General features: G+C 43.2%; 1 long non-coding RNA gene across 1 annotated transcript; it reads left to right on the top strand.

The window, feature by feature from the left end:
- The first annotated feature begins 9041 nt into the window (after window positions 1–9041).
- On the top strand, window positions 9042–15458 carry LOC142493431 (uncharacterized). The gene is made up of 6 exons (XR_012801106.1): window positions 9042–9385; window positions 9477–9543; window positions 9909–9934; window positions 12251–12405; window positions 13433–13488; window positions 14862–15458. It is a non-coding gene; the product is annotated as an uncharacterized LOC142493431 (long non-coding RNA).
- Window positions 15459–16167: the final 709 nt, after the last annotated feature.

The following is a 16167-nucleotide window of genomic DNA, read 5'->3' as shown; positions in this document are numbered from 1 at the left end:
TACATAACCCAACCCCTGTGCCCCCCCATAAATACATGTTTTATTATTTTACATACAGGGTTAATACCCCAGGCCCACGGGAGTCCCTGGTGGGCCTGACGGGTCACCTCACAGACCTACAGTAGCCCAGCCCCATGTTTCAAACAGGGTCTGGAGGCCTACAGGTGGTCCTCGCCAGGCGCCGTGGTCCAGCAGGTGGTCTCCCGGGTCACCGTGGGCCACCATGGGGTCCCCACGGGTAGGCCCACGGCTGTCTGGGGGACCCGGGTCAGACCCACAGGTGTCTGAGGGGCCTCGGGTGGTTCGACAGGGGTCTGGGGGCCCTCAGCTGGTCCCTATATGTCCGCTGTGCCCCCACAGATGTGGAGTCACCGGTTCTTCCCCTGCAGGTGGCCCCCCGTGGACCCGGCAGCCGTTTACCCGTGAGAAGCCCGAGGAGACCACAGGTGGTCTTCATAGGTCCCCCGCAGACCTGAGGAAACAACCCTATGTAAAAAAAATAAACATGTCCTATACATTAAATACATCAACCCCCCCCCCCCCCCAACACATACAGTACAATAATGTGCAAAATAACTATTATCCAGACAGGGATAATAGATTATTTGCCCATTATTAAACACATTAAGTATCATAATAAAATAAATAAAGTTCTACTGACCTCATCAATAAGAAGTCCCCTCGCCAGCAAAATCCGTGTCCTCCGTTGCCAACAAAAAACATAGCCAATATATTGCAATTACATTCTGATATCAATTAACCCCTTAATCACCTTATCGGATAATAACCGCAAAGGTAATTAAGGGGTTAAGCCACCCTGGCCCGATACCCACCCTTCACCCATTCATTTGTACAGTGCCTTCATCATGCAACTATATATATATATAAATATATATATATATATATATATATATATATATATATATATATATATATATATATATATATATATATATACAGTGTTCGACAATTAATGATAACCACACGCCCGTGGCGTGTGGATTTAGGCCGCTGGCGAGTTGATTTAGGCTGCTGCGGCTCTTGGAATTCCCATGCTCGCGCCAAAATTTTAAATTAAAAAAAAAAAAAAAAAAAAATCCTCTCCCTGATTGGTCTGACCGGGGGGGGGGGGGGGGGGGGGGGAGGGGGCGTCGCGCGCGCGCAAAGTTGGTTGCTTGGCTTCTGGATCCAGCGCGTCCCCGTCCGGCCACGTTTCCCATCGGGCCGTACCCGTGCGGATGTCCCGCGTAGGCCCACACACAGCCCCGATGTCCCGCTCAGGCCCACACATAGCCCCGATGTCCCCCACATACCCCCGATGGCCCCCACATTCCCCCGCAGGCCCCCACATACCCCCGCAGTCCCCCACATACCCCTGATGTCCCCCGCAGGCCCCCACATACCCCCGATGTCCCATGCAGGCCCCCACATCCCCCCGATGTCCACTGCAGGCCCCCACATATCCACGATGTCCCCCGCAGGCCCCCCACATATCCACAATGTCCCTCGCAGTCCCCTACATGCCCCCGATGTCCCCCGCAGGCCCCCCCATGGCCCGATGTCCCCCGCAGGCCCCCACACGGCCCTGATGTCCCCCGCAGGCCCCCACATGCCCCCGATGTCCCCCGCAGGCCCCCACACGGCCCCGATGTCCCCGCAGGCCCCCACATGGCCCCGATGTCCCCCGCAGGCCCCCACACGGCCCCGATGTCTCCCGCAGGCCCCCACACGGCCCCGATGGCCCCCACACGGCCCCGATGTCCCCCGCAGGCCCCCACATGGCCCCAATGTCCCCCGCAGGCCCCCACATGGCCCTGATGTCCCCTGCAGCCCCCCACACGGCCCCGATGTCCCCCGCAGGCCCCCACATGGCCCAATGTCCCCCACAGGCCCTCACATGGCCCCGATGTCCCCCGCAGGCCCCCACATACCCCCGATGTCCCCTGCAAGCCCCCACACACCCCCGATGTCCCCCGCAGGCCCCCGATGTCCCCCGCAGGCCCCCGATGTCGACCTCAGGCCCCCGATGTCGCCCGCAGGCCCCAGATACCAACATACCTGGTGAGTGGGACTCCCGGCTCCGTTTCGTGTGTGTGTGTCTGAGTGAGAGGGTGTGTGTGTGTGTGTGTGAGTGAGAGGGTGTGTGTGAGTGAGAGGGTGTGTGTGAGTGAGAGGATGTGTGTGAGTGAGAGGGTGTGTGTGAGAGGGTGGTTGTGTGTGAGAGGGTGGTTGTGAGTGAGAGGGTGGTTGTGCGTGAGAGGGTGGTTGTGAGTGAGAGGGTGGTTGTGTGTGAGAGGGTGGTTGTGTGTGAGAGGGTGGTTGTGAGTGAGAGGGTGGTTGTGCGTGAGAGGGTGGTTGTGAGTGAGAGGGTGGTTGTGAGTGAGAGGGTGGTTGTGAGTGAGAGGGTGGTTGTGAGTGAGAAGGTGGTTGTGAGTGAGAGGGTGATTGTGAGTGAGAGGGTGGTTGTGAGTGAGTGTGTGTCTGTGAGTGAGTGTGTGTGTCACCCTCTCCCTGTGTCACCCTCTCCCTGTTTCACCCTCTCCCTGTGTCACCCTCTCCCTATGTCACCCTCTCCCTGTGTCACCCTCACCCTGTGTCACCCTCACCCTGTGTCACCCTCACCCTGTGTCACCCTCTCCCTGTGTCACCCTCTCCCCGTGTCACCCTCTCCCCGTGTCACCCTCTCTCTGTGTCACTCTCTCCCTGTGTCACTCTCTCCCTGTGTCACTCTCTTCCTGTGTCACCCTCACCCTGTGTCACCCTCCCCCTGTGTCACCCTCTCCCTGTGTCACCCAGTCCCCCTCACCCTGTGTCACCCTCACCCTGTGTCACCCTCTCCCTGTGTCACCCTCTCCCTCTCCCTGTGTCACCCTCTCCCTGTGTCACCCTCTCCCTGTGTCACCCTCTCCCTGTGTCACCCTCTCCCTGTGTCACCCTCACACTGTGTCACCCTCATCCTGTCACCCTCTCCCTGTGTCACCCTCTCCCTCTCCCTGTGTCACCCTCTCCCTCTCCCTGTGTCACCCTCACCCTGTGTCACCCACCCTGTGTCACCCTCACCCTGTGTCACCCTCACCCTGTGTCACCCTTTCCCTGTCGTCCTCTCCCTGTGTCGCATTCTCTCTGTCGCACTCTCTCTGTCGCACTCTCTCTGTCGCACTCTCTCTGTCGCACTCTCTCATTCTCTGTGTGTCTCTTTCATTCTCTGTGTGTCTCTCTCATTCTCTGTGTGTCTCTCTCATTCTCTGTGTGTCTCTCTCTTTCTCTGTGTGTCTCTCTCTTTCTCTGTGTGTCTCTCTGTTTCTCTGTGTGTCTCTCTCTTTCTCTGTGTGTCTCTCTCTTTCTCTGTGTGTCTCTCTCTTTCTCTGTGTCTCACTCTTTCTCTGTGTGTCTCTCTCTTTCTCTGTGTGTCTCTTTCTTTCTCTGTGTGTCTCTCTCTTTCTCAATGTGTCTCTCTCTTTCTCTGTGTGTCTCTCTCTTTCTCTGTGTGTCTCTATTTCTCTGTGTGTCGCTCTCTCTCTCTGTGCATCTCTCTCTTGTCTGTGCGTCTCTCTCTTGTCTGTGCATCTCTCTCTTGTCTGTGCGTCTCTCTCTCTCTGTTTCTCTCTCTCTCTCTGTGTGTCTTTCTCTCTGTGTGTGTCTCTCTCTCTCTGTGTGTGTGTCTCTCTCTCTCTGTCTCTCTCTCTGTGTCTCTCTCTCTGTGTCTCTCTCTCTGTGTCTCTCTCTGTGTGTGTGTGTGTCTCTCTCTATCTCTCTCTCACACTCTGGATCTTTTATTTACCCTATATATCTTAACTGCCCTATACTACACTGCTTTATTCCAGATCTGACTCAAGCTTCACACGGAAGACATCGGAATCCCCCCTAACCCAGAAGACAGGTAGGGAACACCTCCCCTCCAATGTATATATAGGTACCTGGACATTGAGGGACTGCGGATCAGGTAAGATCCCAGGCGGGATTGCTGCTTTAGATATTGTGACGCGGGGGCGTCCAGGCACTGGTTATGGGGTTCAGGAACACACACACACACACACACACACACACACACACACACACACACACACACACACACACACACACACACACACACACACACACACACACACACACACACACACACACACACACACGTAACAAGGACTAATTGTATTATAACGTAATTCAATAAATAAACTAATGTCAAAAACGAATGTTGTTCTTACTATGAATTTATTATTTTTTTTTTAAAGGGGCGGGGTTGGGGCGTGACTAGGGCGGGACTAGGGTGGGGTTGGGGGCGTGACTAGGGCGGGGTTGGGGGCAGGACTAGGGCGGGGTTGGGGGCGGGACTAGGTGGCGAGTAGATTTTTTTTGTTGGGCGAGTAGATTTTTGGGTGATTTGTCGAACACTGTATATATATATATATAAGACACACAAAAGATGCCGCAGTCAAATCACCCCTATTTGACTAAGTACTCAGTTAACCAAAGGTCAGGGTAAAAAGTAACCCTCTGGTGGTGCTACCGACCCAAAGGAAATATATAACATAAAAAAGGAAAAAGTAGGGTCAAAAAGGTGCACTAAAACACTGTATAATGAAAAATAGAAAAAAATATAAAAAAACACATAAAACAGACCCACACAGATCATATAACAAATCGCTATGTGACACAGCGTAGAAACACCAAAGAAGTACAAAAGGTCTGGTAAGAACCAAAACAAGGTAACAATGTATTATTGCAAATATACCATAACAAAACCAGGGGAAAAATTGTTTTTCCCCCAGTAGTGTGACTAAGATCGGCCGATCCAATGAAATAAATAATAATTAATATGAATGGTAAATAGGTCCAGACCACAGAAAAAATATATAATAATTATACATAAACCTCTTAATAATGGTGAGAGATGGTAAGACAAATAGCAGAAAATGAAAAAAAATTAGACCCTATAATGTGCTGCAAGTCAGCTCTGTATACTGATGCCCAGACTAAGCTGCACCTATGGAATAAGCAGCAGGAGAGAAAAGTCCAAATAGTGCACTAATAGCACTCATGTAAAATCCCCAGAGATGCAGAGCTCAAAGGTAATGAGCAAAAATTCAATGAGAATAGCCCAGGGACATAGAGCACTTCATATATATATATATATATATATATATATATATATATATATATATATATATATATATATATACTTACATATTTATATATATATAACATAGAAAAAGAACAAAAAGCACTCCGTAAAAATAGTCACTGATGTGGGTGCAGATCCTATAATGAAGAATAAGCAACACGATACCGTTTGGAAACGAAATAAGCAGGCAGCACTCCAGAATTGAACAAACAAGTGTATTGAAAAAATAAACACAAAACCAACGTTTCGGTCCACGAATGGAACCTTTGTCAAGGTGGTGCTGATTTCGTTTCCAAACGGTATCGTATTGCTTATATATATATATATATATACACACACACACACACACATAATGAACCAATATACAAATAAAAGTTTAAGGTTTAACAAAAACATTAAGTGGTAAAAATACCACTTCTCCATATCAGTCACAGTCTAACAAAATACTATTTTTTAATAAAATCATTCTCATCTGCCAATCAAAAGCATCAAATGCCAATCAAAACATTGAATTTACATTGTATACATGATGCAGAAAATCTGTGCACCATGTACACTCTGCCAATCAATGTTAACAATAAAATATTCAAAAGAAAATACACTGAAATCCAAACAAGTATACTATTTAAACCAAGCAAGGCAACCGAAATAAATTTCCATTAATGATTCAAATCCCAAAACAATTAAAATACCATCCAAATCAATTACACAATTAACTCTTTTAATCGTTAAACAAACCCATTATCCAACAAAGTTAACATCTGACAAAATAGTAGTACCAAAAAAAACCCACTATAAAAAGCAAGTCTCACCCTGACCTAAAGTACAGCATACACAACACCAAAAATTACATCTGATAATAACATTAGCATAACACACAAATAATCAGGGGATTATAATTAGCCCCCTATAGTTGCACTCAAGGTAGGTGACAATTAACGTATATTGTCCACTAATAACTGGCTGGATAATAGCCGAATCCATGCGCGGATTGTGGTTGGAGTAATGGCCGCTCCTGAGACTAAACAGAGCATTTGCCTGCTGTAAAACCATCTGATTTATCAGGTTGTATACCAGCTTACTGGGCTCTGCTTTACCCATACTGTTTGGGGGCCTGTATATGTGCACTCTTAAGTGTACGTGATTCAGGGCACACTATTGATGATTGTGATTTTCCACTCTGTACATGGGTCCTGATCAAGCAGCTCTAGGGATTTCATAGAGCTTTAGCATTAGATAATATTGATTGTCTCATGTAGAGGGCCCCGTAGAGGGCCCCTTTTGGTATACATCTGACCATGGTGTGGCTACACTGAGTTCATTGATTCCGTCCACTTACCTCGTGGTGTCTATTGTTTGATTTACTCAACCTGTGTATGCAACAATGCAGCCTATATATAGCATCTGATTTGCAAATAGCTATATGTTTTGAACACAATTTGTTCATATTTGTACCGTTACCTAACACATTTGGGGATTTTATATATGCACTGTTGTGCATTTTTATAGTGTCTCGTCGTTTTTATAGCATACTATTAAAGTTTTTGTTATTTTCTTTTGAGTGTGACCTTTAGGCGGTGTATCCTATGCTAGGATTCGGCTATTATACAGCCAGTTATTAGTGGACAATGGGCCTCATGCAGTAAGCGTTGATAAGGGAAATATGGCCATTTTATAGCCAAAATTGGGTTTGAGATTCAGTAAGCGCCGATAAGTGCTTCATATCGCCAGGTTTCGGAGCCGATAATTTGGTTATGGCCAGTCGGCTGCCGATAAGCCTGTTTTCGACACTGATCGCCACTTTTTTAAATCGGCTGGATTCAACAAAAAAAAACAGCTTATCGGGGCTGATCGGCACTACGAAATTGAGATGTTATGGCCGATTTCTCCCGCCAACTAAAGTTGGCATTTTGGACGGGAGAACGATCGCTAAGGCTGCCGGAACGGCACTTAGAAAAAAAAAATCTTCTGTACATCAATGGAAGTCAATGGAGCGGGGACGTATAACAGTATAGTACTGTTTACGTTTCATTGCTCACAATACAAGGGGGATTTGCATTACAGTGTGGGGGCATTCCCTGCATTGTGTCACAGCTGATGTGTCTTATTTGCATAACATTCGACTTTTACATGTTTTCAGCATTTGCGGGTCACATTACTCATCATGTGATGATGTGGCAAGGGAAAATACTATACTACACTCTTAAAGGAGAACCTCACATCATATCACACATTTTACTCAACTCAGCGACAATTATTTACATGATGTCACACATGTCACACATACACCGTATATTCATGTTCCTTTACATTACACAATGCTTGTAATGTGTCACGCATCTTTAAACCTTCATGTACATCTAAATTCTCATGTTTACATCTACGTTTGGGTCCTCCCTATTTTCATGACGTCACTTATTGGACGCTCAATCACATTGCATGTTTACATTGTAACCGTTGCATTACAAGCACTTCAACCTAACTTATACACACATGTACAGTAATTCATCATTGGGACACCTTGTAAACTCATTCTATAGCAACTATCCTCCTTACACAAATGCATGCATATGCACACGACTATTCATTGTTGGCAACATGTCACAATAACATGGCTAATTACACATGTTACACAAAACTTTTCCCACGTCAATCTCAGCCTTTTTGTCTCATTACATGACTGACTCTTGCGTTCACAAGTGTTACATGCATTGCACATGCAACTATTTATTTGCAAGCAATCTTTGTACAAAGCTTCACGTCACATCATTGCCAAATATCATCATTCCCTGCAGAATACACACAACAAATACTTAGAACAACAAGTGCACACAGCTTGCCACAGAAGTACTTTATTATGTTAATGTAACACCTTGCATTTTACTATGTCACCTGACATCATCACATACCTATTTAAAGGACGCACATTACCTGCTCATTCACAGCTACTCATTTCAAAATGTTGCGAATGTTTAGGAGACGCAGGAACATTCTTTTCTATGACATGCTTGCTGATCAAGAGAATGATATAGGGCAAGGTAGGGACACACCGAGGGACAGTGACAGTGACGCGGATACGACAGGGACAGGGAGAGGGACAGGCCGAGGGACAGGTAGAGGGACAGGAGATCAGAGGAGAAGACAGAGGAGTGAACTTGTGCCTCGTCCGCGTCTGTACAGGGAGAGAACCCTGTTAGATGGGATGAGTGAGGAGGAGATTGTAAGTCGCTATCGTTTGAGTTCAGCAGCAATCTTATCTCTTTATGAGGAGATAAGGGGGGATTTAGATTTTTTCACAGCCAGAGGTCGTGCAGTCCCTGGGCTTGTGAAAATGCTGTGCTCATTACATTATCTTGCTTCCGCGTCATACCAGACAACTGTGGGCATAGTGGGCGGGGTCTCGCAATCTACATTCTCGCGGGCCTTGACCCAGTTTCTCTATGCACTCAATAGACGCGCTAGGAATTATATTCATTTTCCTACAGAGGCAACAGAGTGGCTGGAAGTCAGGACTGGCTTTTATAATATAGCAGGGATACCATCTGTGCTGGGTGCAATCGATTGCACACATGTTGCTTTGATTGCACCTAGTCAGAGTGAGCATGTGTACCGCAATCGGAAGCACTACCATTCACTCAATGTACAGGTGGTATGTGATGCCACGATGAGGATAATGCATGTGGTACCCAAGTTCCCTGGTTCCAGTCACGATTCCTCTATCCTGAGGAACTCTTCAGTCTTCCATGCGTTCGAAGAGGGTCATTTTGAACCTGGTTGGCTGCTGGGTGAGTACACATTTACATGTTCTAACACAAAACACATTTTGATTTAGGAATGTTGGCATTGTACAATTTGATCACTAATGTCAGCTTATGTGTGCTCCATTCATTATAGGTGACTCAGGATACGGAATTAGGCCGTGGCTCTTGACTCCGGTGCTAAACCCTCAAACTGAAGCAGAGGAGAGGTACAATGCAGCCCATATATCTACAAGATCTGTTATAGAGAGGACATTTGGCCTACTCAAGACCAGGTTTAGGTGTCTGGACAGAACTGGTGGGGCTCTTCTATACAAGCCTCAAAAAGTGTCTGATATTATCCTTGCCTGTTGCATTTTGCACAATGTTGCACTCAGGCACAATGTACAGTCAGACCTAGCTGAGGCTTTGGTAGACGAGCATCCCACCCATGTAGCTGCTGAAAATGAACAAACAGCCAGTGGTGGCCAGACACGACAGAATCTCATCAATTCATTTTTTTCTTGTAAGTACAAACTCATATGTTCCTAGTACTACTTTTATAGTTTAATTATGTTATATTAACAATAATGTTTCTTTATATAACCTTCTGTTAGGACACAGATGAATATGGGTTGCACACCTTTCTTTTCTCTGCTGTGTGCACAAAGGGATGTGGCACCGGTATGTTATTGTTGCACAGGTTATATAATCCCTCTTCAATTGTACTTTAGTTGTGTGTATGTGAATACAACTTGGGTAACAAAGCAATAATATTTTAGCATTGTGTTATTCCTTATGCTAAGACAAAACACATATTATGCCCATAATCATTCATGCTTCTAGTATGCTTACATACAATGTTATTGGTGCAGTGTAACATGTACATCCAGATGATGTGTACACCAGGCTGATTTACATTTTGAATGTCATTAAATATACATGGTGTTGCACATTTAACACCAAATACACACTTTGATGTGTTCTTTACGGTACTGAAGATGGCATGTCAATGTTTGCAATTTATATATTGTTCCTTTGCATTATAGGTATATTTGCAGTATGACTGATCATGGTATGTATATTTGCTGACATCTCTCATAAGATGTGGCTACCTCAATCTTCCTATAATTATTGGAACTAAAAACCCAACATATTGGTTTAAACACAAATGTTACATATATGTACTTTCTGTATCATGTATATGCATTTAGCTACTCTTGAGGTTTCATGTGCATTGTATTACAAAATGATTACTCACATTTCATCACATTTTATGTATGTTTCCTTATAATTTCCATTAATGTAATATAGAGGTGTTTGGAGAAAAGGGGATAACTGTACTTATTTGTTTACTTACGGGAGCACATTCATCACTAGCATAGACACACTTTTTAAGACAACTGTTTGTGTGTGTATCAATTGGTGTAGGATCCATGTATAACACCGACAAATGATAACACCAGCTTCATTATGGTAGCTTATATCATCATATTGACTATACTATGTATTTCTAAACGATTAATAAACACAGTAAACTATAGTTAGTTAGGTTAATGAAATATACACAGAAACGTACTTCATAACATGATGGTGATGTCATATTCAGAACATCATGCATTGGAGGGGACCATAACATCTGGCCAGTAACATTATTTGCTACAGTCCCAAACCATTTTATCTACATACCCATGTAACAAGAGATTTTAAAAATAAATGGCTACTTGGTTGTAAGTGTCCTTTACATTGGGAGAAGGAGTGGCTCACTGAGTAAAGACACACACTGGCACTGATAGTTTGAAGCAGGGGAGTCTGGTTCAATTCCCGGTGTGGGCTCCTTGTGACCTTGGCCAAGTCACTTTATCTCCCTGTGCCTCATGCGGCAAAAAAACATTTGTACGTTCCACGGGCCAGGGACCTCAGGCTGAAACATGTGTCTGTAAATCGCTGCGTACAACTAGCAGCCCTATACATGAACATGCTCATATTATTATTATTATTGTTACATAGTTTCGACAGTCATACGTTCCATTACATATTAGAATACACAAATGTGTTAGCAGAGTGGGAATGGTTGTTATATATAAAACACACCATGTCATAAAATGTTAGTAGTCATTAAAGAACACTCAATAAAAATTCATGAGGCACTCTTTTGCAACATCATTATGTTAATTAAGTGCTTATGCAATATAGGCATAAGGGTATCACATTTTTAATTGTTTGTTAATAAGCGCTGCAAGCAATATAAAATTAGTTCCATATGTAGTATAGTAGTCGGTGGCTCCTCCTCACAATCATCTCATATAAAGGTAGACTCTTCTGAAATCATACATTGATCCGATTGTATCTTCCCCGACATCTCTGAAATACAGCAAACACATGATGGTCAAAGATGGCACCTTACTAGATATGCATCCGTGACAACGCGTTACGCAGCTCTATATGATTGTGTAGATACACACGTCAGTCACTTATATGTTAGAAGTAAAACTGTTCATCAGTATGTAATGTTTCTTTAAATTTGTAGCAGGCATAACTATGTATAAGAAGTGAACGTTGCCTGTATACTGAAAGATGTGCGCGCACATCTTTGTGTGCGCACGCACTTCACGCTTGGCTCCACTAACTGTTAGCGCATGCGCAAAACAAAGCGTACGTTGTGCGTTCAATACATGTTGAAAATACCAGTAAACATAACATCTTTATTTCAAATACAATGAAGACGAAACTACATTCGTTCTAAACGAGTACATCTGTATTCTTTTTAAACAGACGTGTTTGAACAGAAAGCACGGCCGATAACACAATGCGCAAATGCAATACGTGTGACGTCATGTTAAGCCAGCGTGAAACGCACGCTAACACTCCTCCCACTCAATTAACATTCGGCTAACGCCCAGGGTACGCCTACAAACACTGAGCCGCACGCATCACACACTGCAGTTACCGTTACTATAACAAAACATGACAGCCAATAGGCTTTGAGGCGCGCACGTCGCTTGGGGGCGGGACTTACATCAGTAATCCTTTTTAAGGACGCCTTGGCCCATGACAAGGGTCCCACGTCATACGTGGTGGACCCGGTTTTCAATGTTGTAGATGTTGCATGATAACAAAACAGGTATGTGTTAGAGTAATGGAAAAATGTTGCTAATATGTTTAAAGGGATAGGAAAGTACGTATATTTATTCCGTCAGCAATGTGTACTACTCTTTCAGGTTCTACTATATTGTATTAGGAAACAATTTGTTTGTGATCGCTACATGTTATGCAGTCTGCAATGTTACGCTGTATCCACGCATTGAAAGTGAAAATGGTGGTTACAAAAAAAAAAAAATTTAAACGCAGAGTCAACGCATAACGATTGTTATATTTACCATTCTTCTAGAATTAACTCTTCGCCTGGCTGCAACTGGTCGCTCCAGAAATGCAAGGCATTTTCATCCACGCTTAACCCAACCGCTGAATCCAGTATGACACATATCTCCTCCAGGATGCGCTCATAGGAATCGCCACTGCTTTCTTCAAATAATTGGTCGGGAGGTAGGTTCATTTCTTCGGGTTCCCATTCCAATGCATTTTCAGCTGAAAGGCTTGGTACATAATCATAGTACTTTTGTTCTTGTACAATGTGGGTTTCAGGAATGGAGGCTGCAGATATTGCAGCACGTATCGATTCAAACGGATCAGTAGTAGCGGATACATTGCTATTGCCATTAGGAATAAATATGCCTTTCACGACAATATAAGTGCCGTCTTTCAGGAGAAATTGTTTTTCCGGGGCAATCTTCCAGAAACCATAGGTGTGTTGTAGCTTATCCTGGTCACGTTCAAAAAAGTCATTACTTGATAAAGTGAATCTTATTGAGGAATTAAAATTCCGTGCATGCTTACGGTCTTGGTAATAAGGATATTTTGCTCGAATGAAATCATCGATTTGGCGTGTGCTTGCTTTCTGTCCGCGACTGTTCAAGATGGCTTCACAGATCATGTACTTATACCCTAAAAGGGGATTAATATTGTTAACGAATTCATCAGCCATGTCTGAGTAGCACAAAAGCTGTGTGCAGGTCTGTGTTATTTGCTCATCAAAATGAATGTGCTGAATGGCTAACAAACTCCTGTTTTTCCTTGTCAAGGTCAACAAAACTAACTACTTTGACTCCTTATTTCAAACGCCAATTGGATTTGTTTGTCTAATTGGGTTAACAGTTGTGGTTCGTGATATGGGACTGTGGGAGAAACATTTCTCCTTCTTTTATCTCGTTTGTGAAAAACATCCCTAGACTTTGAATGCGTTCACATAGTGTTTTTTTGAAAACTAACAAAGACCACTGTGTGAAAATATTTCTTAGCCAGGCATATCAGTAAAAACACACACCTGCAAAAAGAAATGTTTTTTCCCCGCTTACATTTCTGTGTGTATGTGAAAGTCTGGTTAACTCCCTGTCTGCATGAGTTTAAATACGTGTATATATATATATATATATATATATATATATAAATATATCTCTCTTATAAAAATATATATATATTTATATATTATATTTTATTTTTTTTAATATTGCAGGAGTACACACAACATTGATGGCATTAAGTATACCTTGTATGAAACCTATTTAAATGGTGAGAAACATGATTGAATTAAGTAATAAACATTTGTTTAAGCACAATACTGTTAGAGTCTCATACTTAGGATATTTCTCAAACATTAGGCCTGTATTATTAAAATAGTGTTTTCACAAGGAAGCATGAAGTGTATTAGTTTGTAAAATACATGTATACCAGTTTATATAGTACTATATAGTACTATATATATATATATATATATATATATATATATATACACATATATATACACACACACACACACACACACACACACACACACACACACACACACACACACACACACACACACACACACACACACACACACACACACACACACACACACACACACACACACACACACACACACACTCAGTGTGTGTGTATATATATTATTATACATTCTGAGATGTTATTGAAACGAACACACAAATGATTAAAGGACAAAATTACAATGGCCAAGCAAGGCAAAGGTAAGTAATAATTTACACATAATCCTGCTGTACACGTACAAGAAAGATGTTTGCACTTACTTAGGTGTTTTTATAATTGCATGTGACTAATATGCATATGCAATTCTTACATCAATTAACACACCCAAATGCAATGTTTTGCTGCAAAGTCAATGGCAGCTTCTCTAAACTTAGCAACTGGCTCCTGGTGGACCATTACTGAACAGACGATTAAAACATAAATATTTATAACACAATTAATTATGAGTGTTAACATTTCCAAAACTTCACGTGTACAAGAACATAGTTGAAAGTTTGGAAACAACACAGTCTTCAGCATACATACAATAGTAATTAGATAATCTGAAGTCAACAAAACAAGGCCAAAGACATATTTTCTGAATTATAACATTTATTTTTTTTGTTCCTTTTGCGAGCGAGTAACAGGCCTGATTGTTGTCTCTTGAATTTTCCTTTTTCTTTTGCCACCAACTTTAGGCACAACAGAGCCACTTTGAGTGGCCTCTGGCACTTCACGGGCAGGGCTTGTGGCCAGTGACTCACCTACAGGGCTTGTGGCCAGTGACTCACCTACAGGGCTTGTGGCCAGTGACTCACCTACAGGGCTTTTGGGCAGTGATTCACCTACAGGGCTTTTGGGCAGCGATTCACCTACAGGGCTTTTGGGCAGCGATTCACCTACAGGGCTTTTGGGCAGTGACTCACCTACAGGGCTTGTGGGTACTGACTGTTCACGGACAGGGCTTATGGCAAGTGACTCACCGACAGAGCTTGTGCCCACTGACACATGTGAGCAAGTTGGTAGACACTGCACAAGTGATGGTCGGTCTGTTTCATGTGAGTCTTTTTTTGTTTTTGACCAAAAACTGGTCAGTAGTAACTGCTTGTGTTTTCTTTTTGTGGCCTCCTTTGTAGGTGTCAGCTGCTGAATTTGTACAGATGGCAGCGGTAGGATGTCGTCAGGAACCTGCACAGCAATGTCTGCTACTTGACCGGTAACATTTGGGCCTGGTGAATGAATATCAGATGAATGTGGTGAAAACTGACCTGCATGAACAGATCCTGGCTGTGAGGTGTTGAATTGTGGTACATTAGTCATTCTCCAGTAATTAGCTTGTGTTTGCTGAACAACTAATGCTTCGAATGAGGTGTTGATTTTTTGCAACTGTTTAGGCACTTCAATGAAGACTCTGTGGAGATGTGCCAATTGTGATACTGTTTCTTCCTGCAGTCCAATCATCCTTTCCAGTACTGTCATCATGTCTGAATGGCGACGATTTTCTGCGTCCACTATTTTTCCCTCTGAAGCTACAATTGCATCGTATGTGGAAGTTGATGGACGATTTGGCGGTACAACAGTTTCTATTGGCACCTCTTCATGGTCACATGATTGTATTTCAGTCACTTCTGCGGCGTCATCCTCATCATACTCATCATCCTCATCACCATGATGTTCTAAAAAGAAATGTACACATTATTAAATGGCATGTTAATGTATGCTGTGTTACTATGTAATTGTACTGTGTCCTAAGTAACACCTAACATGTTAGCATACGTTTTATAACCTCACATTAAAAACTACCTTGACTTACGAATAATGTTTGGACTCAGTATGAAATATGAATGAATGAAAAGTTGCTCTAAACTCCGAAGTCCTACATGATAGTTCACATCACTAACACAATACATGTTGCCTTACACTTAATTTTCACTGACACTAAGTAATCCTATTTAAAGAAGATGTGCAAAACAAATAATGAACATGACAACATAACATATAGAAGAGCACATATTATATGGCCAGCAAATGATACACTCACCTTCTAGTTGTGTTGAGCTGGCTGACCCAGGTGAAGACACTTGTTCCATCTCAGGTGACACATGTCCTCCAGGGGCAACTATATATAACAATAACATAAGTTTGACATTTACATGTGTAAATATTGAACAAACACTTATTGTATGTTCTGTATTTATGATTAACTAACAACATCAGTTCCTTAACCGAAAATGTGTGTGAAAGTGAACATACTGCACCGACACACTTTATTCGAGCAAATACCCAGTATGTACCTGGCAGATACCTGGAATGCGCCGCTCCTCACCTCTGACAAGCCCCGTTGCGTTTGCCCTTCCAGCCTGGGTTCATGCCTGGCTGACGGGCGGCTGATCTGTTAAATGATAATGATTAGGATTTAATAGGCTGCAATGCTTCGCGTGT

Source organism: Ascaphus truei, chromosome 4 (assembly GCF_040206685.1).
Source record: "Ascaphus truei isolate aAscTru1 chromosome 4, aAscTru1.hap1, whole genome shotgun sequence".
NCBI lineage: Eukaryota > Metazoa > Chordata > Amphibia > Anura > Ascaphidae > Ascaphus > Ascaphus truei.
The sequence above is the reverse complement of the archived record's forward strand: the minus strand, read 5'-3'. Positions and strand labels throughout refer to the sequence as shown.